Source organism: Ranitomeya variabilis, chromosome 4 (genome assembly GCF_051348905.1).
Source record: "Ranitomeya variabilis isolate aRanVar5 chromosome 4, aRanVar5.hap1, whole genome shotgun sequence".
Classification (NCBI taxonomy): Eukaryota; Metazoa; Chordata; class Amphibia; order Anura; family Dendrobatidae; genus Ranitomeya; species Ranitomeya variabilis.
Window position 1 is genome coordinate 657,037,464 of NC_135235.1, and position 26,163 is coordinate 657,063,626.

General features: G+C 45.9%; 1 protein-coding gene across 1 annotated transcript in view; it reads left to right on the top strand.

Annotated features, from left to right (window-relative positions):
- Positions 1 to 13,009: 13,009 nt before the first annotated feature.
- Positions 13,010 to 26,163, top strand: part of LOC143767498 (uncharacterized) — a 65,241-nt gene continuing 52,087 nt past the window's right edge. The window contains exon 1 of the mRNA XM_077255887.1: positions 13,010 to 13,103. The gene's annotated coding sequence lies outside the window, so the exon portion shown is untranslated. The remainder of the gene's footprint in view (positions 13,104 to 26,163) is intronic.

The following is a 26,163-nucleotide window of genomic DNA, read 5'->3' on the forward strand; positions in this document are numbered from 1 at the left end:
CCCGTCTGCACAGCTCACCAGGTCCCTGTCCCCTACATTCCCCCACCCTGTATGCTCGCCAGTCCCTGGGCGAGGCCTTCGCACTGACAGGTCGCCCACCTGACGGATTGTTCCACACTTGGGTCTGTCTAGTGTGTAAGTCAGGACTGTAGCGAGTTGGGGGTCTACCGGCAGTAGAACGTTCAGAACGTCGTGGCTCGGGTCCTTGTGTAGGGGGTGTTGGGGGAATGACGTCAGCGGAAGGGTGACTGGTCAGGGGTAGTGTAGTAGTCGAGATAGGGGGAGTATTTTGACGCCGTTCTTCTTCATCATCTTCTTCATCCCACCAATGGTTGTTGGGGGACTCAGTCGTAGGTGGCTCTTCCCTGATTGCGGATTCCGGGGTGTCCGAGTCAACAGAGCGACACAACCGGAGCATGTTGCGATGAAGAATGCGAGTACCTGTACTTCCGAGGGCCTCAGACTGCACTTCATATACAGGTCCATGCGGGTCTATACGGTGAAGCACCCGATAGGGTGTTTTTTCCCAACGATGGTCTAACTTGTTTTGCGGTCTTTGCTCTCGAACGAGTACTCGATCACCTGGCCGGAACTCTGGGGGTTTTGCTGTAGGGGTGCTCCGATGCTCCACTTCCCGAATTCGAGTGTGTACCAGTCGGTGTAAGGTCTGCAGCCGATGCCGATGATCACGCACCCACGAAGCCATCCCTGTTCGGGGGCCTTCTTCCTCCGAAGACAGTTCCAGATCTGTCATGCCTTTTCCTGGGCGCCCAAAGACCACTTCATACGGGGTGCGTCCTGTGACTTGATGAACTCTATTGTTGTAGACCCACACTAGGTCAGACACGTACTCCGGCCAGCGGGCCTTCTGATCTTGTTCTAGCGCACGCAGCATTTGAAGCAAAGTCCGGTTAAACCGCTCACAAGCCCCATTTCCCTGGGGATGATACGGTGTGGTGCGTGACTTATCAATGCCGTAGAGGCGATGCAGCTCTTCCATGACCTTGCCCAAGAAACAGGCGCCTTGATCCGAATGTATTCGCCTCGGACAGCCGTAAACTTGAATAAAGTTCTTACAGATAGCGCTCGCCGCCGACTCAGCTGTCTGATCACGGGTAGGGATGACTACCGCGAATTTTGAAAAATGATCTACCATAACGAGGCAGTGTTCGTAGCCTTGATGCGCTGCTCCAATGGTAATGTAGTCTATCATTAATACTTCAAAAGGGGCAGACGTCGTGATGCTCTGCACAGGCGCCCTTTCCTCCGGTGACTTGGTTAGCTCACATTGTCGACATTGTCTACAGGCAGTTTGTACTTCCGCAAGCAGCCGAGGATGATAGAACCGAGTTTGCAGCCACTTAAACGTCCTCTTCACTCCGAAGTGTGCCCCGAACTCATGAGCTTCTTTAGCAACTGCGGCCACCACAGGCCCTGGTAAGACCATCTGCCAGGTCGGCTCAGAATCTGCCAGAGCCATGGTTAAGTGGCATAAGAGCCCGTCCTGAAGAGTTAGGCGCTCCCACTGCCGCAGAAGAAGGTTCAGATCTGACGGGAGAATTTGTCCAGGGGTTCTCACGGGCAATAGACCATTCGTTATCCACTGTCGCAATGGAGCTAGTTCCTGGTCTTCCTGTTGTAGCCGTATCCATTCGTCCCGACTCTGAACCAACAGTCCTGCAGCCGTTCCGTTCCCGGTCTGTTCCCGGCTCACAGCCGTCTGAGCAGCGCCCCCGATGGCGTAGGGGATTTCTTCTCCCTCCAGCTCCTCATCTCGGTTAGTTCTTGGGGGATTTTTCCGCAGACGAGATAATGCGTCAGCATGCACATTCTCCGCTCCTCGCTTGTAAAGGATACGGTATCTGTACTTGGCCATCCGGGCTACCCAGCGCTGTTCTAGGGCACCCAATTTCGCATTTTCCAGATGTGCCAATGGGTTGTTATCCGTGCGTATCAGCACCTCGGAACCGGCCAGGTACTCAGCGAACCGCTCCGTCATAGCCCACACCACGGCCAGCAGCTCCACCTTGAAAGAACTGTAATTGTCTGGGTTCAACTCAGAGTCATGAAGAGACCGACTCGCATAGGCGATCACTCTCTCCCGCCCATCCTGAACCTGAGACAACACAGCCCCCAATCCCTGAGAGCTGCCGTCGGTGTGTAGGATGAACGGTTGCGAAAAGTCCGCATAAGCCAACACCGGCGGCTCCATGAGAGCTGTCTTCAAGTCCCGGAACGCTGCTTCTTGTGGCTCCTGCCATTGTATCTTCTTTCCCCGTTCCTTGGGGGAGCTTCCTTTCAGCAGGACTTGTAGATTGTGAGAACGGCGAGCAAAATTCTTCACGAAGCGCCGGTAGTACCCAGCGAGGCCCAAGAACGCCCGTACATCTTTAGCGGTCTCCGGTGTGGGCCACTCCTGGATTGCAGCAATCTTCTCCTGCGATGGCCGGACTCCTTCGGCGGACACCACATGCCCCAGGTACTCGATCTGTTCCCGGAACAAGTGACACTTCTGGGGCTTCACCTTAAGCCCGTATTTCAGCAACCGGTCTAGTACCTGTTCCAGTCGGCACAGATGTTCCTCGAATGTTGGGGCGTAGATGATGATGTCATCCAGATAAATGAGAGTGGCCTCGAAGTTCAAATCCCCCAGACACCGCTCCATTAATCGTTGGAAGGTGCCTGGAGCGTTGGCCAGCCCAAACGGCATTCGATTGAACTCAAATAGTCCCATGGGAAGGATGAACGCTGTCTTAGGACGATCTGCTTCTGTCATCGGGACCTGCCAGTATCCGCTGGCTAGGTCTAAGGTGGAAAAATATTTGGCCCGACCCAGCACGGAGAGAGACTCCTCGATACGGGGAAGTGGATAAGAGTCTCGGACGGTGCATGCATTTAGCTTACGATAGTCCACACAGAACCGGAGCGTGCCGTCCTTTTTCCGCACCAGCACGATCGGGGCAGCCCACGGGCTCTGACTCTCGCGGATCACTCCCTTTTGTAGCATCTGGCCTAACAACGTCTTTACTTCCTGGTACATCTGCGGGGGAATCTGTCTGTACCGCTCCCTGATGGGCACTGTATCTCCGGTCGGAATTCCATGTTCGATGGCCGTGGTACAGCCAAAATCATCTTCATGTTGCGCAAACACTTCAGCATAGTGTCCAAGGAGCCGCTGCACTCGCGAGACTTGTGATGGATCCAGACCCGGTAATTCTGCTCGCATATGTTCCAGAATAGTTTGACCTTTTCGTAACGCTATCAGCTCAGGATCCTGTGTAGACCGGACACTGACCATCCAGGGATCAGGGGAATCCACCTTTAACTGTAAAGTATCTGGAGGAGGCATCACTTCTAACGGTCGTAACACTTTGGCCATCTCACTTCGGACCCGTAGCACGACATCGTGTTCGTCCACATTCACACATCGCACTGGTACGGCCCCATTTTTAACAGTAGCCAGAGATCGGGCCACCAGCAGTCCTGTGGGCAAAGGGGACGTAAAGGTGGGCTCAACCTGCACTTGCACTCCTTCCAGAGGGATGCGAGCTCGGATGGGCAGGGATATAACAGTCTGTCCTGGGGGAAACGTCACTTCTGCTGTCGGGGAGGTGATTACTTTCCCTAGTATGTCTCCCTCCTGAAAGGTCTCTTGCACACGGACTTCCCTCACTAACTGTCTGAACACGGAGCCTTGAGGTGTACTGGTCCCCCACTGATTGAGTGTCTCTTGTGTGGTCTCCCCTAACAGCAAACTGCCAAAGTCCTTCAATACATTCATCCCCAAAGTCACGATATGTTGTGGGCTGGGATCCCCCCGTGTCAACACAACCCCCCGGCGGCCCAGGTCTTTCCCACATAAAGATATTTGCATCCAGGTGACCCCTTCCACTGGGATGGGCAGCTGATTGGCGGCCTGCAACCGGATTACGGGGCCCCATTGGGGTCTGACTGACACAGGGAAGTGTTTTCTAAAATAGGCCTCGGGCATAGTCGTGACTTGAGATCCGGTGTCCACCAGACAACGTACAGCCCGCCCTTCAAACTCTGCCCAAACCAGGGGGCAGCTGGCAACCAAATTTTCGGGACTTTCACCACCCATCCGCGGGGATTCTGACTCCGAGCGTCGTCCCCTTAGCTCGGAGTCCTCTAGTTTAACGCCCGCCGTGACGAGGCCCTCCCTCTCCGGGGGCACTCCCGTGCGAAATGTCCTGCCTCCCCGCAACCATAGCAAGCACCGGAGACCGGATAATATCCTGAACGAGCGCCACGAGCTGGACTCCCAGACCCTTGCCCCCGGGGTAGCTCCCTTGGGCTTCGCGCATTTTTTTTTACTTCGGCCAGTTCGTCTCGGATTTGTTTGAGCTCCTGCCGCATCTCCTGAACCCACGACGGCTCACCCCCTCCTGGTGCAGCGGTCTGGATAACCCGAGCCTCTCCTGTCAGGACCGTCACCCCCCTCTCTTGCTCCCGGGTGCGGGCCTCATTGCCTATGTCGGAGAAAGTCAGGCGCGGGTCGACCCGCACTCGTTCACGTAGAGCCTGTTTGGTCAACTCATCCCGCAGTCCCGTCACCAGTTGGTCGCGCAGGGTCACGTCGACATGTCCCATCCCCATACCATCTTTCTGCACGATTGCAATGTTTAGCTCTTGCAGAGCATTCATGTACTGAGTGACAGTCTCGCCCTCTTTTTGTCGCCGTCCAAACAACCGGGCCCGCAGCTCTCCCACGTCGGTGGGATCCCCGTGCGTCCCCTCTAACACATGTAACACCCCGGTAAAAGTATTCCGCTCTGTGGGGGGTCTCAACATCACTGAATCTCGGGCCTCTCCGTCTAATGCCATAATGGCTACCTCAGCTTCCAGGGCCGGGGTCATAGGATGCATTCTCAACAGCCCCCTCATCCTCTCAGTCCAGCTCCACAACAACATGTTGCTCCCATTAAACTTGGGCAAATTGTTTAACATGGCCCCCAATGAGAGAGAAGCTCTAGGCCCAGCCCCATCCTCCGTATCTTCTGGCTCCTTCTTTGGATCCTGCATCCTGCCGACTACGCCAAATGTAGGGACCGCAGGTAAAGAAGGATGCAGGGACAAATAGGAGCCAGAAAGCAAATAGCGTTTTTAACTTTCTTTTTAACTTCCAACCAAAAAGATAACAAACGTTTTCCACGCAGGGAACTTATATACAAGAACACAATCTCGCAGTAAATCCCAATTATTATATGGCCGCCCTGAACTACACCCGTAGAACGCGGCAGCGCCTCACTAGTGACTCCCTACTAAGATAAAGTCAACAACGGTCACTTATCAGTGCTGGTTCAGCGATGTAGTCCTGACGGGGAGGCTCCGACAACGCCGTAGTCCTTATGGCGGAGGAAGGAGGTGTCTTCTGGCGACGGGCCCAGGCGTAGAGTCGAGTCCAGAATGTCTTTTGCGGTGCTGCGTTCCCTCCTGCAGGCGGACGTTGATCCGAGGTAACAGCCTCCCAGTCCAGAGAAGAGTCTTTTTGAGGAGGATTAGGAGAATAATCAGTATCAGTCACAGCTGAGACGAAACCATGCGAGTCTGTAGCACTCTCTGGCAAGGTGTTCTCAGGGAGCGCGGTAATACTGTCCCTGAGCTGGTCAGCACTACCCCTCTGCCTGGGGGGTCGCTGACGACGAATGCGTCTCTTTTTGGGGGCTCCAGTAATTGCCCGCAGTGTCTGTTGCACGTTTTCCCCCTGCTTCCTGCAAGTCTCACTGCGGCCTGCACACTCACAGCAACTGCGCTGCAGTTTCCTCTCCTCAGAGATTTCCCGCGCTTCTCTGCCCCTGCTTTCGCGCGTTTTGCTTTTTATCCTCTCCTCTCCCTGCGTCACTCTGCCTCCTGTCACATGAGCCTGGCTTCCCATGCACCCCTCAAATCCGTCCCCCGGAACCCCGACTCCCGGCAACAATGGTTCCACCCGTCTGCACAGCTCACCAGGTCCCTGTCCCCTACACATGTATCCTATTTTTGGGTTGACATTTATTCTCGTCTCAGATACCTATGGTTGTACAATCATATGTCAGTTTGAAAACTGCACCATACCGAATGGAGAACAAGACTGCAATGAGAAGGATGATGATATCTGTCTGTTCTAATATGTGTTTTTACTCATTTTCAATGTCCAGTATGTTCTACTTTGGATATGGATTTATATGTGTAACACAATAAATATCGGACCTTTTTGGTTCTAAACTCACTAAAGGCAGTAATTTCTCCCTTTAAGCATCGGATATGGAGTTAATGGGCTAATGATCTGGCTCGGGGCAGCGAGGTTGCTGGGGTGAATGTTTGCATCTCACCACCGGCAGCCTTGCATTCCAGTGGCCGGACGAGCACTCCAAATACCAGAAATGTGGTTCAAGGGCCGGAAGCCCATCACACACCAGGGCGGAGACTCCATGACGCGCCTCCTTGGTCTCTTTTTAAATCGCATGGGCGGGTAAGTCCACAATGCAGCAAAGATATATATTACCGAAACTCCCCTGATGATTCTATTGAGGATGAAACGAGTTGGAAGACGCTACACATGACGGAGGCCTTGATATTATCTCGCCCTCAGAGTGAAAAAGCATGGCACATACAGCTCTGGCAAAAATTAAGAGACCACTGCAAAATGTTCAGTTTGTCTGATTTTTCTCTTTATAGGTATATTGTTCAGTAAAATGTAAATTGTTCTTTTATTCTATAAACCTCTGACAACATGTCTCTGAATTTCCAAGAAATATATTTTGTGTTTTTTTCTGACAAAGAAAAATGGCCAAAATGAAAAACCCCCAGTGCTTTCAGACCTCAAATAATGCAAAAAAACAAGTTCATAATCAAGTGGAAACAACAATACTAATGTTTTAACTCAGGAAGAGTTCAGAAATCACTATTTTGTATAATAAACATGTTTTTTTAATCACAGCTTTCATGCGTTTTTTTTTCATGCTTGCCACCAGTCTTTCTCACTGCTTCTGGCACAAAAATGTAAGCAGTTCTTCTTTGTCTGATGGCTCGTGACTATCCATCATCCTCTTGGTTACATTCCTGAGGTTTTCAATGGGGTTCAGGTCTGGAGATTGGGCTGCCCATGACAGAGTTTTGATGTGGTGGTCTCTTAATTTTTGCCAGAACTGTATGTCTTACCTGATTACTGGGCGAGATCCAACTTTGTTGGTTGCATTTTGCCTATTAGGATGAAGTTTATAATATGTCAGTATCCATGATACATTCCTACGATTGACAAGTTACTAATGATACTTTATAACACCAATGGCTATAAGGGACGCTCATTTCTAGATGAGGTAACATGATCCTATTAACCCATTCAGTTGTATTTTGATGTACATTAGATACAATGCCTCTTTCAGGATGCTGCTTAGTCTCTACTGACAGGTCTCTTTATTATAGTGGGTGTGTATGGGTATTTTTTATGTGGTGGACTTAAGGGCATGAATGATAATTTGGGCCACATATACCTTCCATTTGGACACGCCCATCTCCCACCGTAAGAGAGTAATTAGCTGCAATAGCATTTCTAGTATTGATGATATCTTATGAGTAGTGATACTCTGTTGTGAATTCCGCTCTTGGGCTCCCTCCGGTGGTTATAAGTAGCATTTTTGTGAGTTCTGCTCTTGGGCTCCCTCCTGTGGTTTTGAGTGGTATGGCTGCTTCTTGGATTTAGCATCAGCAGCTGTTTTCACTGATCGTCTTTCTGGCTCTGCTATATTAGTCTGGCCTTTTCCCTAATTCAATGCCAGTTGTCATTTGTTGAGCTTGGAGTCATGGCTCTCTGAGGATTTCCCTGTCACTCTGACCATTTCAGCAAAGCTAAGTCCTTGCTTGTCTTTTTGCAGTTCACTTGTTGTGGACTTTGTTGTTTAGCACTTTCTATGTTTTGCTCTTTTGTCCAGCTTATCAGTATGTATCTAGTCAGCTAAGCTGGAAGCTCTGGGCAGCAGAGTTTGCCCTACACACCTTTAGTCAGGTGTGGAGATTTTTGCATTTCTCTGCGGTGGACTTTTTCTAGTTTTTATTACTGACCGCACAGTGTTCTGTCCTGTACTAATTCTTTCTAGCTAGTAGTGGCCTCCTTTGCTAAATCTTGTTTCATACTACGTATGTCATTTCCTTCTCCTCTCACAGTCATTATTTGTGGGGGGCTGTCCTATCCTTTGGGGATTTTTCTCTGAGGCAAGATAGCTTTCCTGCTTCTACCTTTAGGGGTAGCTAGATCTCCGGCTGTGACGAGGTGTCCAGGGAGTGACAGGAACATCCCACGGCTACTGCTAGTGTCTGTGTTAAGATCAGGAACTGCGGTCGGTATAGTTACCACCTGCCCAGAGCTAGTCGCATGTCGCTCCTTAATCACCAGACCATAACAATACTCCCTGTGTGTGGTCGCAATTAAAAAGTCTTACAAATGGCAAGTATATTGTTAATACTCATTCCTTTAGATTGATTTGGGTATATGGATAATAAATCCCATGGGCAAGTAGTTATTGTGGTTTAAGTCAGTTGCATTAGGACCTCAGATTCTATCAGTATTTTATTAGTACCCTCCCTTGTTTTGCCTGTTGGTAATAGGGCATCTTTGTCACTGTGGTTCCTTCTAATGTGTGCTATATATGGTGATATTTAATAAGATATCTAGTATAGGTTAAGTTTTAAGTATATCCACCTGCTACGCACATTGATCTTTGTTGGATTATTCTTTCCTGCTTTAAATACAGCCGCAAAGCAGTTGTTTTCTTAACAGAAAAAACAAAATGCCTCCCTCTCTCCTTTTTTTCCAACCAAAATGCTGGGCTAATATTACAGAGACCCCTGTACAGAAATATTAGGGCTACAGCAGCATCACTATGTTATACTGAAGAATAGCGCTATCTCCATAGTTCTCTGTACAATGACATACAGATCAGACAAGGTCCTCATATTTAGGCAGCTTTTATTATTCTCAAGCGTTCTTTATAAGAACAAGGTCAGTGAGTCTCATCATACCGAGTAGAGAAGCTCCAGGATAAAGACCCCGTCTCGTTCTTACACGCTGGAGGCTAGGTCCAAAGTATCCAGCCATGGAGCCCAGATTCCCCAATTTTTGGCTCTGGCGCTTCCATTAGAATAAATCACTTTCTCATACTGTTTTGTAGGAGGGTTCATCTGAATCCATCAACAGGGCAGACAAAGTACGCCTGCGCCACAGACGCGGCGTGAAGACCAGAAGAGGACGTCATGGAATGAAGATGGGAGGCTCCCGACCGGACCTGAGACACCCATTGGACCTGGACCACAGCGGGACCGCCCCTGGATGAGTATAATCTAACCTCTTTTTCTCCTCTTTTGGGTAACATCGGGGGCATTACAGAATGCTGTAGATAAGCCCTGATGACGGTGAGCTTACCTCACCATCGATTTTGGGGGTGACCGGTTCCCTTTAAACACATAGATAAGTCATAAATAGAACTGAAATTCAAAATAGCTTTGAGAGGGGTACTTATCCAGATTTCAATGCATAGGAACCTCTATGCGTTTCGCCTGACAGCTCCTCAGGAGGTTAGATATATAGATATTGCATGCAATATATAGATATAAACATGCCAATGGAAGAAGGGGCCCCACTGACCCCAGTGCCAGTTTCAGCTGAATATGTGCCATCAGGTGTATATTCAGCTGAAACGTTTTGCAGGGTAGAGATCCACCACAATAGATAGACAGGCAGTATGCCAATCAAAGACTGTCAGCTGATGTCAACAGGCACGTCGCAGGCGGTGCATGACCTCACTGCCATGCACCACCCCACCTCTTCACCAATCACGGAGGAGGACGAGGAAGCTACTCGTCGTGGGAGTGGGGCAGTTGAGAAGTAACTTTTAAATGCTGCTATCAAATACTGACAGCAGCATTTAAATACAACAAGCGATGGTCCCCATCCGCAGCAACTCCAATTGTTCCCCACAAGGCGATCTCAGGATCCGATTGGTTACTACGTGAACCAGGGATCTGCTAAAGTCCCGGAGTCCCCCAACACTGTGATTTTAGTCCTCCTGTGAAACTCAGCCATAAACTAAACTCCATAGAAGACCAAGACTTTTGGGGAGTAAAAAAAAAATAAAAAAGTTTTTGAAAACATAAAAAAATATATAAAAGTTAAAATTACTCATTACCATTAAAAAATAAAGGAAGAAAATATAAAAAAATAAACATTCGGTATTACTGCTTCAGGAAAAGTCTGATTTTTAAAACAATAAATTAATTAACTCAATCGGTAAATACCTTAAAGAGAAAACAAATTCAAGAATTGAAAGATTTGGTTACCTCACCCATCTAAAAAAAAAATGTTTTTCAATACTTAAATAGAAAAGAAATCTATTCACATTTGAATTTGCAGTAATCGGATTGATATGGACAATCTGGTTTCCAGGTCATTTTACAAGTGGGCCATTTATATGGATACACCTAAATAAAATGGGAATGGTTGGTCATATCAACTTCCAGTTTGTAGCACATTAGTATATGGGAGGGGGAAAACTTTTCATGATGGGTGGTGACCATGGCGGCAATTTTGAAGTCAGACATTTTGGATCCAACTTTATTTTTTTCAATGGGAAGAGGGTCATGTGACACATCAAACTTATTGAGAATTTCACAAGAAAAACAATGTTGTGCTTGGTTTTAACATAGCTTTATTCTTTCATTAGTTATTTACAAATTTCCCTTTGTTTACAGCCATTGACATGTCGTAGAGGTTAACACGTGAGGAGCTGATAGAAATTGTGTTGATGTCTGGTGAACGCAGTACCCGGATCATTGCAGAAGATTTCAATGCAAGACACCCTACGAGACCACCCATCTCCCATGCTACAGTTAGCAAACTGCTTGCCAAATTTCGTGAAACAGGTTCAGTGAAAAAAATAAAGTTGGATCCAAAATGGCCGACTTCAAAATGGTCACCACCCATCTTGAAAAGTTTTCCCCCTCCTATATACTAATGTGCCAGAAACAGGAATTTGATATCACCAACCATTCCCATTTTATTTAGGTGTATCCATATAAATGGCCCAACCTGTATAATGAATGCGGTAAATAACAATACCCCAAACACTCTGGCGGAATTGCATTTTTTTCACTAAGATTTTTTTGCTCAGGTTTCAGTACATTATATGGTAAAATGAATTGGGCATTTCAAAACTACAACTCATCCTGCAAAAAACAAGCCCTCCTTTCTCGAGTTTGCCTAGGATGCTCGGGTATGCACCGAGTATCGCTGGTGCTCGAGTGACATGTTCGAGTCCCCGCAGCTGCATGTTTCGCAGCTGTTAGGCAGCCACAAAATATGGGGGATTACCCATGTTTGTCAGGCAATCCGCATATGTTTCGTGTCTGTCTAACAGCTGTGAAACATGCAGAGATGGGGACTTGAACATGTCACTTGAGCATCCGCGATACTCAGTTCAAGCTTGAAGTAACGAGAATGTGCGCTCAGTGCTAGCCCTCACAGTTACGGCTCTTAAAAGAAGGCGACGGGGAACATTATTCTTGAAGAGGGACATTATTAAATATAGGGGCCAGGACACTGGACATTATTACAGGACATGAGATATTATTACGGGAAATGGGACATTACTACAAAATGGGAACCAGAAAAGAGGACATTATTACAGGAAGGAGGACATTATTAGAGAATAGGGGTTATGATAGAGGACATTATTCCAGGATTGGAGACACTTTTACAGGATTGGGGCTAGAATGAGAAACATGCATAATTAGCTTATGATAGTAGGTAGGCAATATTATTATTGTACATGGCCAATTGAATGACAGTATTACTGTATGGGGGCCAGAATAGGAGACTATACTACTCCAAACGGGGTACATTAACCCTTCATTACCTTGTGATTTTCTGTTTTTGTGCTTTCGGGTTTTCCTCCCCTTCTACCAAGAGTCATGAGTGCTTATTTTTTGCGGTACGATTTGTACCTTTGAATGACACCATTGATTTTATCATGTATTGTACTGTAAAATGGGGAAAAAAAATCCAAGTGAGATGAAATTGCAAAAAAAGTGCAGTTCCACAATTTTGGGTTTATTTATTCACCAAGTTCAATATATGGTAAAACTGTCCTGGCAATATAATTCTCCAGATCATTACAAGTACGCAGATATCAAACTTGTAAAGCTTTTTTTTTTAATAAAGTGGTAAAAAAAATCTGAAATTTGTGAGCACTTTTTTAGCTTACGTTGTCATTTTCCGTGATCCGTAGAGTTTTCATTTTTCAGGAGCTGGAGCTACATGAGAGCTTAATGTTTTGCACCCGGAACTGATGTTTTTATTGATACCATTTTGGGGTAGATACGAGGTTTTGATCGCCCGTTATTGCATTTTATTGCAGCGGCCAAAAAAAAATTATTCTGGAGTTTTGATTTTTTTCTCAAATTGTTTCTTTAGGTAGGATGAGGACTAGAACTCTAGTGCCACCTATTGGAAGTAGCAAACCTAACAGTCAATGTCGACCCTTTAACGAGCCTTGTCACATGACTTAGGATAATAGCCAAACCAGAATCTCAATTTGCAGACACTGTGTTTCGGGGTACTGCCCCTCGTCAGTGCAAAGTGGAAATCTGGTTTGGCTGATTGAGAGGTGTCTGACCGGGATCCAAGAAGTATAATTTCTCCTTGCAGAGAGTGACATGATAAGCATGTCGAGGTGAGGAGACTTAAAGCAGCAATGCTCCCTGGGAAATATGCAAAGGCACTGATTTCCTGATTCCTTCCTCAGGGAGGGATACGTTTATTCTGAAACGCGTAGGAATTGGTCTATCGCGCTCCCCCTAGCCAGTCACGTGAGCAATCACGTGACCGTGATGTCACGTAAGGTCCTGTACTCACAGTGACCGAGCGGCTGTACAGCGCAACGTGTATTTAGCACACGCGGGTAACAACTTCAGGGGCACCCTGCCACCGGCCGGGGCAGAGAAATCAGTGCCTATACCTGAAGGATCCATATCGGACCTCTAAAGACGGACACCCTACACAGGCACACGGCATACAAGAGGACAGTACCAATTAACACAATCAAGCATTTCAGGTAAATCCCTTTCAGCCATACCTACAGCTTACGTTTTAACCATGTATGCTTGATATTTTCATGATTTTATTGCACAGCTTCGGGCGCCCTCTATACAATCCTCTATGCAGTGGCATTTGTTTTATTAGGAAAATCCTATTTTTTATTTGACTGCTAATTTTGCTTCTAATCATGTTTTAAACGTTGGTTTTGGATATCGGCTCACATAATTAGGGAGGAGAGTTCTCTAGCACAGATATAAATTGTTTTTAAAAAGCATCTGTAGATAAGGAAGCAGTAGAGTGGTACTGTGCTATTATCTGCTGCAGGAACACTGGTGTGGTTAGCGCCACTGGATTTATATTTTACTTTTGGCCTTTGTTCAGGGTTATCCTTTTCAGGAAGACACCACTGTTATGCACGCCTAAAAAGACAGACACCGCCGGACAGGGGCGGACTGTGACTAAAATTCAGCACTGGCATTCGAAAGCACACAGGCCCACACTGTCCTCGCCTCCAAGCACTGGATTGGGATATATTACAAATATTACCCTGGATGGAGGAAATCAAGATTTATTTTTTTGCAAAAACTAGTTTTTGCATCGCCATATTTTGTGAGCTATAATTTTTCCATATTTCGGCCAACAGTGTCATGTGAGGACTTTTTTTTGTGAGTTGTCATATTTATTGGTACCATTTTTGGGCACATGACAGCTTTGATTACTTTCTTTTCCAATTTTTTTTGGAGGCAGAATGAACAAACACAGCATGTCAGGATTTTTTTTTATTTTATGTGGTCCCACGTGTGCTAAAATTGATAAGTCAGGTTTTTTCTTCAGTACGATTATAGTGATACCACATTTATATTTGTTTTATGTTTTGGCGCTTTTACACAATAAAAGCTATTATATTAAAAAACTTTATTCTGAAAGCTATAACTTTTTTATTTTCCCACTAATGGAGCTGTATGGTGGCTTGTTTTTTTGCGGTAACAAGATGGCATTTTCAGCAAGATGACTTTTTTCATTTTTCCTCTCAATGGCTTTCTGAGCCCTAGGGAATCTTCCTCACCTCTAGCAATATATCCGGATTGCAATACCTTCCGCCCCATGTAGTCTGAGACAATCATTCCCTGTAGCTTCACAAGCTGAGCGTGCCCCTGGCCCCCAACGTCCATCTCGAGGTTACGCCAGGCCGTTAGATGGAATCACACGGAAGGGTAATTTGTGGCAATTCACTGCCCCAACTATCAGGCTCACGCTGTCCCTAGCAGCCTCAGTACTGCTATATTGCTGACTGCTGTCCTCACACAGACTGAACTTGTCACTTACACTCAGTTCCCCCCTCCCAAACTGTGGTGGCTGTTAACCCTCAACTAACTCATCCCTGTTGTGTTTCTAGGCAAACTTCACCTGTGTTCTAGACAGTGATATCTTGAGACCGTTAGTTATTACTGCAGCCCACAGGGGAATTACAATTGTTCTAACAAGGAAACATATCAGGAACAAAACATTATTCACATTCTACACCACAGTAGCATTGATGTTGATGTCTTAAGGGGGGAACACGGCAGCTGGTCCATCTCCTTACATTTCCCCTTCTTTAAGGATAGTTGCCCTTGACCACCCTGTAAACCTGCAAGACATCAATGCATAAAACCAAACAAAAATGCACATTATTTACTTGCTTCTCCAGAGTCAGTGTGGCACCCCAAAAGTTTGGGTACCACAGTAGTGCTATGTCTGGAGACAAGTGAAATTCCCTTTGGTAGGTTATCACACACATAACACCTTCCAAATCCAGGCCAGGAGAGGGAGCTCAAAACCCTGTTTTAGGGCAGCTTCCCTGGATAAAGATCTTGGTTTGGAGGCGGAGTTAGTTCAGTTAGTCTGTGTGCAAGGACAGTGGAGATACAGGACTCCAGGAGGGGACTAGGAAGGCCTCCAGGGAGTCAGAGCGCAATAGCCAGAAACCGGGAGCCCGAGGCTTTTGTGGACTATAAGACACAGAGCAGAATCGGAGGGCATTGAATTACATGGACTTTGCCCATATTTACCTGTGGCACAGCAGCACCTTGGAGCCTGTCTGGAGTCACCGTGAAAGAACCCCAGTAGGCACGGCTCAAGCTGCCTGCCATACAGGTACCTGTCCCTGGACAGGAGAACGAATAAGGACTTTGCTTAGGACACTTAGTGGCAGCAGGGACCTCAGAGACAGTAAGCGCTGTTGTGAATTCTGCTCTTGGGTTCCCTCCGGTGGTTGCTGGTGGTAATACACTTGTCCCTGGGTTGCAATCCTGGGCAGGTGTCCCTGCTGATTGCAGCTCTGACTGGGGTATTTAGGCTTGCAGGATTCATTAGTCCTTGCCAGTTGTCCATTGTTCTTGGAGGTTATGCATCTCTGTCTGGTTCCTCCTGCCCTGCTGCCAAATCAGCCAAGATAAGTGTCTGGTTTTGTTTCTGCAGCACACATGCTGTGTGCTTTACAATTCAGTGCTATTCATTATTTTTTCTTGTCCAGCTTAGACTGTGTTTGGATATTTTCAGTCAAGTTGGATTCTCAGGAGATGCAGATATACATTCCATGTCTTTAGTTAGATGGTGGAATTTTTGTATTATCTGCTGTGGATATTTTTAGGGTTTTAATACTGACCGCTTAGTATTCTGTCCTATCCTTTCCTATTTAGATAGCGTGGCCTCTTTTGCTAAATCCTGATTTCTGCCTGCGTGTGTCTTTCCTCTAATACTCACAGTCAATATTTGTGGGGGGCTGCCTATCCTTTGGGGTTCTGCTCTGAGGCAAGATAGAATTCCCATCTCCATCTATAGGGGTATTTAGTCCTCCGGCTGTGTCGAGGTGTCTAGGATGTGTTAGGTACACCCCACGGCTACTTCTAGTTGCGGTGTCAGTTTAGGGTTTGCGGTCAGTACAGGTTCCACCTACTCCTGAGAACGTCTCATGCGGCTCCAAGGTCACCGGATCATAACAGTACAACTGGCCAACAATGAATTAAATGCATCTCAGAAGAAGGGAAGAAAGGTGTTGAGCCATTTTTTTTTCTGTAGCCTGCTTTGTCTCTTCTTCCCTCTTTTTCTCTGGGTGGCTGAGGAGTCTTGTGCTAGCATGGATGTTCAGGGATTAGCTTCTCATGTGGACCAGCTTGCTGCTAGGTACAGGATATTTCTGATTATATTGTTCAGACTCCAGTTGTGGAGCCTAAGATTCCTACTCCTGATTTTTTTTTGGGGGACAGGTCCACATTTTTGAGTTTTAAAAACAACTGTAAACTGTTTTTTGCTCTGAGACCCTGATCCTCTGGTGATTCCATTCAGCAGGTTAAAATTGTCATCTCCCTGCTGCGTGGCGATCCTCAGGATTGGGCATTTTCCCTGGAATCTGGGAATCCGGCCTTGCTTAATTTAGACACCTTTTTTCAGGCTTTAGGATTATTATATGATGAACCAAATTCGGTGGATCAAGAGGAGAAGACCTTGTTGGCCCTGGTTCAGGGTCAAGAAGCGGCAGAATTGTATTGTCAGAAATTTAGAAAATGGTCTGTGTTGACTAAATGGAATGATGATGCTTTGGCGGCAATTTTCAGAAAGGGTCTTTCTGAATCCGTCAAAGATGTTATGGTGGGGTTTCCCACGCCTTTCGGTCTGAGTGATTCTATGTCTCTGGCCATTCAGATTGATCGGCGCTTGCGGGAACGCAGAACTGTGCTCGCTGTGGCTTTGTCCTCAGAGCAGATGCCTGAGCCAATGCAGTGTGATAGGATTCTGTCTAGAACGGAACAACAAGGATTCAGACGTCAGAATAGGTTGTGTTTTTATTGTGGCAATGCTTCTCATGTAATTTCAGTCTGCCCTAAGCGTACAAAGAGGATCGCTAGTTCAGCTACCATCAGTACTGTACAACCTAAATTTCTGTTATCTGTGTCCTTGATATGCTCATTGTCATCATTTTCTGTCATGGCGTTTGTGGATTCAGGCGCCGCCTTGAACTTAATGGACTTTGAGTTTGCCAGGCATTGTGGTTTTCCCTTGCAGTCTTTGCAGAACCCTATTTCTTTAAGGGGCATTGATTGGCTAAGGGGCACCTTTGGCTAAAAATAAGCCCCAGTTCTGGACACAGGTGACCATGTGCATGGCGCCAGCCCATCAGGAAGATTGTCGATTTCTGGTGTTGCATAATTTGCATGATGCTATCTGTTGTGAATTCCGTTCTCGGACTCCCTCCTGTGGTCATGAATGGTACTTTGGCGGGTTCTGTTCTTGGACTCCCTCTGGTGGCTTTGAGTGGAACTGCTGGTCCTTGAGGTTGGCTTTCTCAGCTGCCCTCGTTTATTGCTATGCTGGCTTCCCTATTTAACTCCACTCAGATTGTTACTTTATGCCAGCTGTCAATGTCTCAGTATTGGTTCAGATCTCTCTTGGACTTCTATGATGACCTGTCTACTCCAGCAGAAGCTAAGTCCCTGCTAGTTCATTTGTTGTTACTAGGGTTGAGCGAAACGGGTCGATCATTTTCAAAAGTCGCCGACTTTTGGCTAAGTCGGCGTCTCATGAAACCCGATCCGACCCCTGTGCTTGTCGGCCATGCGGTACGCGACTTTCGCGCCAAAGTCGCGTTTCAATGACGCGAAAAGCGCCATTTCTCAGCCAATGAAGGTGAACGCAGAGTGTGGGCAGCGTGATGACATAGATCCTGGTCCCCACCATCTTAGAGAAGGGCATTGCAGTGATTGGCTTGCTGTCTGCGGCGTCACAGGGGCTATAAAGGGGCGTTCCCGCCGACCGCCATCTTACTGCTGCTGATCTGAGCTTAGGGACAGGTTGCTGCCGCTTCGTCAGAAGCAGGGAGAGCGTTAGGCAGGGTCCACTAACCACCAAACCGCTTGTGCTGCAGCGATTTCCACTGTCCAACACCACCTTCGGTGTGCAGGGACTGTGGAAGCTATTTTTTTTTTTTTTTCCCCTCAGCGCTGTAGCTCATTGGGCTGCCCTAGAAGGCTCCGTGATAGCTGTATTGCTGTGTGTACGCCACTGTGGAAACCAACTGCTTTTTTCAAAGCACATATCCTCTTGTTCCTTCCTTTCTGCACAGCTATCTTTTTTGTTTGTCCACACTTTTTATTTAATTTGTGCATCAGTCCACTCCTATTGCTGCCTGCCATACCTGGCTTACATTACTGCAGGGAGATAGTAATTGTAGGACAGTTTTTTTTTTTTTTTTGTTTTTTTTTTGTGGGAGATTAAGATTGGCATTTCTGCTACAGTGCCATCCCTGTGTGTGCCATCTCTCACTGAGTGGGCCATAGAAAGCCTATTTATTTTTTCCGTGATTTGTGTTCTAAAATCTACCTCAACACAAAAACACTACATCAATCAGTGGGAGAAAAATATTGGCCTCAGTCAGGGCTTGTGTGCCACTGCTGTGTGTGCTATCTCTCATTCAGTGGGCTATAGCAAGCCTATTTTTTTTTTTTTTTTTTTTTTTTAATATTATTTGGTTTCTAAAGTCTCCCTGAAAAAAAAAAAAAACCTAAAAAAACAGTGGGAGAGTAATATTGCCCTTTCAGCTTGTGTGCCAGTCTTGACTCCTGGGTGTGCCACCTCTCTCCCTCTCATTCAGTGGGCCATAGAAAGCCTATTTATTTTATTTTTTTAATATTATTTGGTTTCTAATTCTCCCTGAAAAAAAAAAAAAAAAACCTAAAAAAACAGTGGGAGAATAATATTGCCCTTTCAGCTTGTGTGCCAGTCTTGACTCCTGGGTGTGCCACCTCTCTCCCTCTCATTCAGTGGGCCATAGAAAGCCTATTTATTTTATTTTTTAAATATTATTGGGTTTCTAAAGTCTCCCTGAAAAAACAAAAAATACATAAAAAAACAGTGGGAGAGTAATATTGCCCTTTCAGCTTGTGTGCCAGTCTTGACTCCTGGGTGTGCCACCTCTCTCCCTTTCATTCAGTGGGCCATAGAAAGCCTATTTATTTTTTCCGTGATTTGTGTTCTAAATTCTACCTCAACACAAAAACACTACATCAATCAGTGGGAGAAAAATATTGGCCTCAGTCAGGGCTTGTGTGCCACTGCTGTGTGTGCTATCTCTCATTCAGTGGGCTATAGCAAGCCTATTTTTTTTTTTTTTTTTAATATTATTTGGTTTCTAAAGTCTCCCTGAAAAAAAAACAAAACCTAAAAAAACAGTGGGAGAGTAATATTGCCCTTTCAGCTTGTGTGCCAGTCTTGACTCCTGGGTGTGCCACCTCTCTCCCTCTCATTCAGTGGGCCATAGAAAGCCTATTTATTTTATTTTTTTAATATTATTTGGTTTCTAATTCTCCCTGAAAAAAAAAAAAAAAAAACTAAAAAAACAGTGGGAGAATAATATTGCCCTTTCAGCTTGTGTGCCAGTCTTGACTCCTGGGTGTGCCACCTCTCTCCCTCTCATTCAGTGGGCCATAGAAAGCCTATTTATTTTATTTTTTTAATATTATTTGGTTTCTAATTCTCCCTGAAAAAAAAAAAAAAAAAACTAAAAAAACAGTGGGAGAATAATATTGCCCTTTCAGCTTGTGTGCCAGTCTTGACTCCTGGGTGTGCCACCTCTCTCCCTTTCATTCAGTGGGCCATAGAAAGCCTATTTATTTTTTCCGTGATTTGTGTTCTAAATTCTACCTCAACACAAAAACACTACATCAATCAGTGGGAGAAAAATATTGGCCTCAGTCAGGGCTTGTGTGCCACTGCTGTGTGTGCTATCTCTCATTCAGTGGGCTATAGCAAGCCTATTTTTTTTTTTTTTTTAATATTATTTGGTTTCTAAAGTCTCCCTGAAAAAAAAAAAAAACCTAAAAAAACAGTGGGAGAGTAATATTGCCCTTTCAGCTTGTGTGCCAGTCTTGACTCCTGGGTGTGCCACCTCTCTCCCTCTCATTCAGTGGGCCATAGAAAGCCTATTTATTTTTTTTTTTTAATATTATTTGGTTTCTAATTCTCCCTGAAAAAAAAAAAAAAAACTAAAAAAACAGTGGGAGAATAATATTGCCCTTTCAGCTTGTGTGCCAGTCTTGACTCCTGGGTGTGCCACCTCTCTCCCTCTCATTCAGTGGGCCATAGAAAGCCTATTTATTTTATTTTTTAAATATTATTGGGTTTCTAAAGTCTCCCTGAAAAAACAAAAAATACATAAAAAAACAGTGGGAGAGTAATATTGCCCTTTCAGCTTGTGTGCCAGTCTTGACTCCTGGGTGTGCCACCTCTCTCCCTTTCATTCAGTGGGCCATAGAAAGCCTATTTATTTTTTCCGTGATTTGTGTTCTAAATTCTACCTCAACACAAAAACACTACATCAATCAGTGGGAGAAAAATATTGGCCTCAGTCAGGGCTTGTGTGCCACTGCTGTGTGTGCTATCTCTCATTCAGTGGGCTATAGCAAGCCTATTTTTTTTTTTTTTTTTAATATTATTTGGTTTCTAAAGTCTCCCTGAAAAAAAAAAAAAACCTAAAAAAACAGTGGGAGAGTAATATTGCCCTTTCAGCTTGTGTGCCAGTCTTGACTCCTGGGTGTGCCACCTCTCTCCCTCTCATTCAGTGGGCCATAGAAAGCCTATTTATTTTTTTTTTTTAATATTATTTGGTTTCTAATTCTCCCTGAAAAAAAAAAAAAAACCTAAAAAAACAGTGGGAGAATAATATTGCCCTTTCAGCTTGTGTGCCAGTCTTGACTCCTGGGTGTGCCACCTCTCTCCCTCTCATTCAGTGGGCCATAGAAAGCCTATTAATTTTTTTTTTTTAATATTATTGGGTTTCTAAAGTCTCCCTGAAAAAACAAAAAATACATAAAAAAACAGTGGGAGAGTAATATTGCCCTTTCAGCTTGTGTGCCAGTCTTGACTCCTGGGTGTGCCACCTCTCTCCCTTTCATTCAGTGGGCCATAGAAAGCCTATTTATTTTTTCCGTGATTTGTGTTCTAAATTCTACCTCAACACAAAAACACTACATCAATCAGTGGGAGAAAAATATTGGCCTCAGTCAGGGCTTGTGTGCCACTGCTGTGTGTCCTATCTCTCATTCAGTGGGCTATAGCAAGCCTATTTTTTTTTTTTTATTTTTTTTTTAATATTATTTGGTTTCTAAAGTCTCCCTGAAAAAAAAAAAAAAACCTAAAAAAACAGTGGGAGAGTAATATTGCCCTTTCAGCTTGTGTGCCAGTCTTGACTCCTGGGTGTGCCACCTCTCTCCCTCTCATTCATTGGGCCATAGAAAGCCTATTTTTTTTTTTTTTTAATATTATTTGGTTTCTAATTCTCCCTGAAAAAAAAAAAAAAAACCTAAAAAAACAGTGGGAGAATAATATTGCCCTTTCAGCTTGTGTGCCAGTCTTGACTCCTGGGTGTGCCACCTCTCTCCCTCTCATTCAGTGGGCCATAGAAAGCCTATTTATTTTTTTTTAAAAATATTATTGGGTTTCTAAAGTCTCCCTGAAAAAACAAAAAATACATAAAAAAACAGTGGGAGAGTAATATTGCCCTTTCAGCTTGTGTGCCAGTCTTGACTCCTGGGTGTGCCACCTCTCTCCCTTTCATTCAGTGGGCCATAGAAAGCCTATTTATTTTTTCCGTGATTTGTGTTCTAAATTCTACCTCAACACAAAAACACTACATCAATCAGTGGGAGAAAAATATTGGCCTCAGTCAGGGCTTGTGTGCCACTGCTGTGTGTGCTATCTCTCATTCAGTGGGCTATAGCAAGCCTATTTTTTTTTTTTTTTTTTATATTATTTGGTTTCTAAAGTCTCCCTGAAAAAAAAAAAAAACCTAAAAAAACAGTGGGAGAGTAATATTGCCCTTTCAGCTTGTGTGCCAGTCTTGACTCCTGGGTGTGCCACCTCTCTCCCTCTCATTCAGTGGGCCATAGAAAGCCTTTTTTTTTTTTGGTTTTTTTAATATTATTTGGTTTCTAAAGTCTCCCTGAAAAAAACAAAAAAAACATAAAAAACAGTGGGAGAGTAATATTGCCCTTTCAGCTTGTGCGCCAGTCTTGACTCCTGGTTGTGCCACCTCTCTCTCTCTAATTGTGGGCCATAGAAAGCCTTTTTTTTTTTTTTTTTTAAATATTATTTGGTTTCTAAAGTCTCCCTGAGAAAAAAAAAAAAATAAATTAGGTGGGAGATTAATATTGACATTAGTGCTTGAGTGACAGTCCTGCGTGTGTGTCATCTCTGTGATTTTGTGCCACAGAAAACAGAGTGTGTAACATTGTGCCTGATTTTCCTTGTGGTCTCACCAACCTGTTAAGGGATATTGAAATCATACTGAAGTTATAGCTCACCGTGTAAGTTGTTTGACAGCAACAAATAAAGTTACTTTGGTTAAGATTTTAAAACAATGAGGAAGTCTGGTGCAAGAGGTCGTCGTGGGCGTTCATTGTCAGCTGGTAATGATGGTAGTGGTAGTGGAGCATCAGGTGGTCGTGGGGATAAAAATATTCCACCTAAGTCTGGAGCTGTGGAGCCAGTTTCGTCGTCAGGCTACACAAGGCCTCGAACGCTCTCTTTTCTGGGAGTAGGAAAACCGCTTTTAAAGGCGGAGCAGCAACAGCAAGTTTTGGCTTACATTGCAGACTCAGCCTCTAGCTCTTTTGCCTCCTCTTCCGAAACTGGTAAATGTAAAAGCAGCGCGTCGCTTGTGGATGTTCACGGTCAGGGACAAGTCGCTTCCTTGTCCTCCTCAGCAAAAACTACAACAAGAGAGAAGGATGCAGCAGGCGACACAACGGGTCACTCCATGGAGCTCTTTACACATACCGTCCCTGGCTTAGAAAGTGAAACATTTAACAGGCCATGCCCATTACAAGTATATTCTGACATGGAGTGCACTGATGCACAGCCACAGCCAGAGTACTATGCTGCTCCTTTGACTCAGACCACCACATTGCCCTCTCAGGGTACAGATCCACAATCAGACCCTGATGAGACTATGTTGCCCCGCCACGAACGCTATACCACCGACCGACACAGTGACACAGACGAAGTTGCACACGAGCTCGAAGAGGAGGTAATAGATGACCCAGTTATTGACCCCGATTGGCAGCCATTGGGGGAACAGGGTGCAGGCGGCAGTAGTTCAGAAGCGGAGGTGGAGGAGGGGCCGCAGCAGGCATCAACATCGCAACAGGTTCCATCTGCCGGGCCCGTATCTGGACCAAAACGCGTGTCAAAGCCAAAACCTGTTGGAGCACAGCGTTGCCATCCGGTTAAAGCTCAGTCTGCAATCCCTGAAAAGGGATCCGAGTCTAGGAAGAGTGCAGTCTGGCATTTTTTTAAACAACATCCAACTGATCAGCGCAAAGTCATCTGTCAAAAATGTTCAACTAGCTTAAGCAGAGGTCAGAATCTGAAAAGTCTAAATACTAGTTGCATGCATAGACACTTAACCACCATGCATTTTCAAGCCTGGACTAACTACCAAACGTCCCTCAAGGTTGTAGCACCCTCGGCCAATGAAGCTAGTCAGCAACGCAACATCCCTTCCGTCACTGTAAGGCCACCATTTTCCGCACCACCGGCAGTATCTGTGCAGGTTTCTTTGCCAGCCAAAAGCAGTCAGGGTCAGGGAATCACCAGTTTTGTAGGAGGAAATATTGCATCTAGGGCACCGGCGGAAACAATACCGTCTCCAACCGTCTCTCAGTCTGCCATGTACACCGGCACACCCGAAAGTTCCACGATCTACAGCTCTCCAGTCCAGCTCACCCTACATGAGACTCTGGTTAGAAAAAGGAAGTACTTATCCTCGCATCCGCGTACACAGGGTTTTAACGCCCACATAGCTAGACTAATCTCGTTAGAGATGATGCCCTACCGGTTAGTTGAAAGCGAAGCTTTCAAAGCCCTGATGGAGTACGCTGAACCACGATACGAGCTACCCAGTCGACACTTTTTTTCCAGAAAAGCCATCCCAGCCCTGCACCAGCATGTTAAACAGCGCATCGTCCATGCACTCAGGCAATCTGTGAGTACAAAGGTGCACCTGACTACAGATGCATGGACCAGTAGGCATGGCCAGGGACGTTATGTGTCCATCACGGCACACTGGGTGAATGTGGTGGATGCAGGGTCCACAGGCGACATCAATTTAGGGACAGTTGTGCCTAGCCCACGGTCTAGGAAACAGTTGGCTGTAGGCGTTCGCACCCCCTCCTCCTCCTCCTCGTCCTCCTGCAGAAGCTACAGCTCTTCCACAGAACGCAGTCGGCCAACCACTCCATCGGCAGATGACACTGTTGCACACCAGTTGTCCCATTATGGGCCAGCTACTGCCAAGCGTCAGCAGGCTGTATTGGCTATGAAGTGTTTGGGCGACAACAGACACACCGCGGAAGTTCTGTCCGAGTTCTTGCAACAAGAAACGCAGTCGTGGCTGGGCACAGTAGATCTTGAGGCAGGCAAGGTAGTGAGTGATAACGGAAGGAATTTCATGGCTGCCATCTCCCTTTCCCAACTGAAACACATTCCTTGCCTGGCTCACACCTTAAACCTGGTGGTGCAGTGCTTATTGAAAACTTATCCTGGGTTCTCCGACCTGCTCCTCAAAGTGCGTGCACTTTGCTCACATATCCGACGTTCGCCTGTACACGCCAGCCGTATGCAGACCTATCAGCGGTCTTTGAACCTTCCCCAGCATCGCCTAATCATAGACGTTGCAACAAGGTGGAACTCAACACTGCACATGCTTCAGAGACTGTGCGAACAGAGGCGTGCTGTTATTTATTTGTGGGAGGATACACGGGCAGGCAGTAGGATGGCAGACATGGAGTTGTCAGGTGTGCAGTGGTCGAAGATACAAGACATGTGTCAAGTCCTTCAGTGTTTTGAGGAATGCACACGGCTGGTTAGTGCAGACAACGCCGTAATAAGCATGAGCATCCCCCTAATGCGTCTGCTGATGCAAAGTTTGACGCACATAAAGGAGCAGGCGTCTGCACCAGAGGAAGAGGGAAGCCTTGATGACAGTCAGCCATTGTCTGGTCAGGGCAGTGTACAGGACGAGGTAGCGGGCGAAGAGGAGGTGGAGGATGAGGAGGATGATGGGGATGAGTATATTTTTAATGCGGAAACTTTCACGGGGGCACAGGAAATTGGTTGCGTGTCACGGCCGGGTTCTGGTTTTTTGAGGGACACAAGTGACGTAGATTTGCCTGCAACTGCCCCTCAACCAATCACAACCGGAGATTTGACAAGTGGAACTTTGGCCCACATGGCGGATTATGCCTTACGTATCCTACAAAGGGACACACGCATTACGAAAATGATGAACGATGACGATTACTGGTTGGCCTGCCTCCTTGATCCACGCTATAAAGGCAAATTGCAAAATATTATGCCACATGAGAACTTGGAACTAATATTAGCAACCAAACAATCAACTCTTGTTGACCGTTTGCTTCAGGCATTCCCAGCACACAGCGCACGTGATCGTTCTCACACGAGCTCCAGGGGGCAGCAGACTAGGAGTGTTAGGGGTGCACACATCAGAAGTGGCGTTGGACAGAGGGGTTTTCTGACCAGGTTGTGGAGTGATTTTGCTATGACCGCAGACAGGACAGGTACTGCTGCATCAATTGAAAGTGACAGGAGACAACATTTGTCCAGTATGGTTACTAACTATTTTTCATCCCTTATCGATGTTCTCCCTCAACCGTCATTCCCATTTGATTACTGGGCCTCCAAATTAGACACCTGGCCAGAATTGGCAGAATATGCATTGCAGGAGCTTGCTTGCCCGGCAGCAAGTGTCCTATCAGAAAGAGTATTCAGTGCTGCAGGTTCAATATTAACCGAAAAAAGGACTCGTCTGGCTACCCAAAATGTTGACGATCTAACATTCATTAAAATGAACCACAACTGGATTTCGAAATCTTTTGCCCCACCTTGCCCGGCCGACACCTAGCTTTCCTATGAAAAGCTCTTGCCTGTGAATTACTTTTCTAATGTCTAATTTGCTGCAGCTGATTGTACAGCATACGACATGTTTACACCTCCCTAAATGGCAAAACTCCCCACACGGGGCC